Source organism: Rhipicephalus sanguineus, unplaced genomic scaffold (genome assembly GCF_013339695.2).
Source record: "Rhipicephalus sanguineus isolate Rsan-2018 unplaced genomic scaffold, BIME_Rsan_1.4 Seq12452, whole genome shotgun sequence".
Lineage (NCBI taxonomy): Eukaryota > Metazoa > Arthropoda > Arachnida > Ixodida > Ixodidae > Rhipicephalus > Rhipicephalus sanguineus.
This window is the reverse complement of record NW_023614557.1, coordinates 15,030-19,517: the sequence shown is the minus strand read 5'-3', so window position 1 is coordinate 19,517 and position 4,488 is coordinate 15,030. Positions and strand designations below refer to the sequence as shown.

General features: G+C 41.7%; 1 pseudogene; it reads left to right on the top strand.

Annotated features, from left to right (window-relative positions):
* Positions 1–343: 343 nt before the first annotated feature.
* Positions 344–3,699, top strand: LOC125756555 (uncharacterized; annotated as a pseudogene).
* Positions 3,700–4,488: the final 789 nt, after the last annotated feature.

Genomic DNA, 4,488 nt, shown 5'->3' with positions numbered 1-4,488 from the left:
CATAAGCTGCCTGCGGAAATTGATGACCCAGACTCATTCCAGCCACGTCCACGATCTAGACGTGACTCCTACGGTTGCCTAGCATGGCAACCAGAGCTGCCAAGTGGAGAAAATATGTTGGCACAACGGGAGAAAGCAGCAGCAGCTCCTTTGTGAGCATGCTAAATGTACCCCAACAAGCAACTTGTCTGTCGTTTGATGATAGAGACGTATGCATCTCAAAGACTGACCATTAATCACTCAAGGAGTGTGACAGAGGTAAAAAAAAACTGGCCATTTTTGTTTACTGAGGACTGTCTTCAGCATTCCAAGGAGCTACTTGGTAGTGAGGTTTGCCAAGACTTGATGCTAGCATGGAAATTGTTGGGCTTCGTGTATATCGCTATGCTTACAGTCAGATAAAACGGCCAAAGGTGAAGAAATGTCTCGAAGAAATAGAACAAGCAAAGAACCGTCTGAAGAGTGTGACACCAGAGCATGAAGGTGCACCTGTTCTCCTCCTTGCCCTGCTTGACGAGGATGAAGAGCTCATCTACAAGACCGTCGAGGCAAGCTTAAAATTTTCCCTTCCTCTCCCATCTGGCAGAAAAGTGCTTGTGCATGCAGAATTCAGATGGTCATTGCATTGTGTATAAAAAAGTCCGCTTACCATACTGCATTATTTTACCGGCAGTATGTTACCTCAATGTATTTCAGATAGTGATGTTTAAAATCTGTCATACATTTTACAATCTTTTTGATCTTTGCACATCATAGGTTTGTTCATGCTAGACTGCTCTGAGACTTTCGGAGTAGGTATCACGAAAAATACAGTAGAATGGCTTTAATATATAGTGTTAAGAACTGTTCTCGCGAAATTGTCCAAGGCCTCATCCTACAGAATATTCGGCGTTGGCGAGGTCAATGCAAAATCACAAGTACGTATCTGGCTGTACACTGATTAGTCGGTGAATTCTGTGGTGGCACGAGGCTGCATGAAATGACTTGGCAGGACCAGCCAGCTCATTTAAGTCATTGAGATGGGAGGTCGAATTGGGTGTCGTGCCCTCTGCAACCTTTGGATTCCTCTTGAAAGAAGCTGCTCCTAAGGCACATCCGTATACGGCTTGGTTAAAGGGGTAGCTTCATATCTTTCTAGTCTCGGGATTATAACTTATGACTATGTGCTAATGAGTATGCGCGAGATGATGTAGCAGCGTAAATTAAGGGATTATTGAGTAGAAAAGTGCATGTCATGTATGCGAACGAGGGTCCGCAGATAGGAGACGTTAATGCGGTTGCACAATATTCTTTAGAGCCCATTAGGAGTCGCCCAAGCTTTGGTGGTGACAAACTTTACTATAAAAATATCTGCTTAGTCTACCTTAGTAACAGATATGTTTGCGACTGCAACCATTAAACGTTTCTGTATTCTTTAACTACATTGTTCTTGGCCTGATTCCATGTGTTAATGCAGCTAACAAAGTCAGTCTTCAGAACTGTTTTGTCTCTTGCATGCGGTTTATCTTGTCATTTTTTATATTACAGTTGGCATGCAATGGAGGAGTAATTACTTAAAATCTCGCAAGTACAACCACACGGCTACTCAGGAAAGTGCAGCGTTCATGCGAACTTCGCATTTGAAATAAATTGGTCCCAGTCGCATATTTGAACCCATAATCTTGATCGATTGGTCGTCGGTCTCACTCATGCCCCGTACCTTTGTTTGTTGGGTGCTTGACAGGATGCAGCCATGCTAACAGCTGCTACGTCCAAATATGCTGCATATCTCGCCATGGCTTGAACAAGATTTTGAAATGAGTAGAAACGCAATTGCTTTGCATAGTGTATGATCGTGTACATTTGAACACGAGTTGCCACAATCTCAATTTCATTTCATACAGCATGATATCAGTTTTTTAATGCCTTCCATCTGTCTTGCTATCCTCATTTTGCAGGAGACCGCCCATGACGATGACCTAGGAGACATGCCCTTGACGCCCATAATATGTATGAAAGGTTAGATTTTGGAATCGTTCACCGTCTCATAAAGCACTGATGTTTGTTGTTGTCTTTTTTTTTAGGACCGGGTCTTTTTGAGGCAGAAATGTTCACCTGTCTGTGTGGATGGTGTTGCTCTATTGACTACTCAGCGGGCCGCAGCTTTCAAAGCCATGTTTCTTTTATACTTTGTCCTTAACATCGAGTATCCACCTGAAGTGGCTTTGACATTGGAGTTTGTGCAGAGGTGAGGGCTTATCCTCCTTATTTTTCCTAATATATGTTTGCGTTAACCTGTTGCACTTCTTACAGTTCCAGCATAGTTTAGAGTCATAGCTGGTTACCTTTATGCCTTTACAGAAGGAGGGCGAGAAACGTTTTAAAATTGTGGTTTCTAGTGATTTGACCGATTACGGACCGCGAAAGAACGGGCTGTTTTGGGAAAGTGCTGGAAATATTTTTAGTATTGTTTTTCCTACTATCTTGCTATAACATATTGCAAATTGAGCTATCAGGGATTAACTAAGGTTTTCCTAAAACTGAAGTTGGAAGCGCTTAAGCGTAAAAGGACCACGAAATACCAGAATATTCAAGATACCATACATTTTCTCCTCTTCGAGACAAAAACAGTTGGCAGACTTATCCACAACCTTACTGATTTCTTGTACCCGTATTCAACCCCCAAGAGAAGATTCATGAAAATCTTGAAAAACGAATTTACTTAGCATTTACTGTAAGGAAACAGTATGCATCTAATTTTCTTCTATTCGTAGCAAAGCTTGTAGTTTTCTATCGGAGCTTTCACGGCTCATCGTGTGGGTGCTTAGTTGAGGGGCAGTGTAGGAGTGCAAGCTTGCTAGGCGGCGAAAGATAACACGCGTAACTAACAGGCGCAAGCTGGCAGCCGATATGGCCGGGCACTGATTTCTCACAGGATTTGTGACATATTGCGATCAGATAACCTGTCCATATTGGTACGAGCTGCTCATCCAGGCTTTTAATCTAAAGTGGCAAGGTGAAGGGGATCGAACCTTCCAGGACCCTTGCATCCCGAGTCAGACACTTTACCTCTAGGCAATGCAGCCGCGATTGTATGGTTTGGTTAAAGCAGGGCTCTATGTCCACATCGGGCTGTACTTCACGTAACGTTTTAGGCTTGCGACTGCATGCTAATGGGTATGTGCGAGATAAGAGGCGGATATGAAGGATGCGGATTGACTTTGTAAAGGAGTATGGGCTAGAGCAGCTGGCAGATAGGAACCTTTAACGCTGTCATGTCATATCCTTAAGAAAGGGAAAATAGGCAACCACCTGTTTGTAGCACGAAGCCACAAATAAATCCGTACGGATTTCTCAGAAATTTAAGCTACTTAGTTGCCGAAAATTTCGTTCAAAAGAAAAAACTGGCGTGGCACTTGTACCTCGCTCTCTAAAAATGATTTTTTTCTTTTATGTTAACAGCATTATAGTCAGCCATTTTGATCATTTCTCGTGATTTGTTTCATCTATGCTTCAGACAGCATCTAAGCTTTCGGAGTACACATTATTAGCCCGGTGGCATTTTTAGTTCATTAATATCGACTCTTGGTTTCTTCAAGGGCAATCGCGGGAATCAACCCAGAAAGAAGCACAAAGGCACGGCGAACATCAAAGAAGCAGTATTGTTTGTCCCCAAAGGTGGCTGCCCTGGCGAATGCCCTGGATCAGTACAAGTTCTGATCTTGTGTTTGAGCTTTAATAAAAAGTAAAATTAGAAGTTCATACCGTTGCCTTCAAATTCATTAGTGATATGAAACGCTGGTTTTAATGCTAGCACCATGCTTGCCCAATTGCTGCTGCATGCTTTTGCAGATAATGGCACATAAACTACAAGTATGCAAGTGTTAGTCAAAATATGTACTGAGTTTAGGAGAGAACCAAAACACATTTTCTCTGCAGGATAACAATCCAACATGTAAACAAAATAAAATTGTGATTGCAAAATAATTCTTTTAACACCAGATATGCAAGGCAGAGAAAATTTGTGTAGAATTACAGAAAAAGCATTAAAAGAAATATTGTGTGCGATTACAAAAATAGTATGTTATTTGAACTCTGATTTAGGGAGGAAGAATTTCTGTAGGATAACAGAAAAAGTATTAACAGAAAGATTGCGTGAAAATGCAAAAAGCGTGTTTTTTTAAGAATGGTGCCATAAACAGAAAATCTCTGTAGAAGTACAGAAAACCAATGACAGACATTATATGCAAAATTACTGCGAAACGCAAAACAGAAAACAAACAAGAACAGAACTGTTATGTCACCAAATTTGCCATGCATTTTCTGTTTTTTTCACAAAAAATTTTTTACAGTGTACCTTTAGGTAGCAGAGTTGCGCATAGGTCTGGCTAGCGAACATAACTCGCGCTCCATTTTTGCAGGCGACATGCCTACCGTGTCGACGGTGAACATGGCTGGCGTGTCGAAGACCGGCGATAAACGCTGACTGTCCATGAATAGTGTTAATTC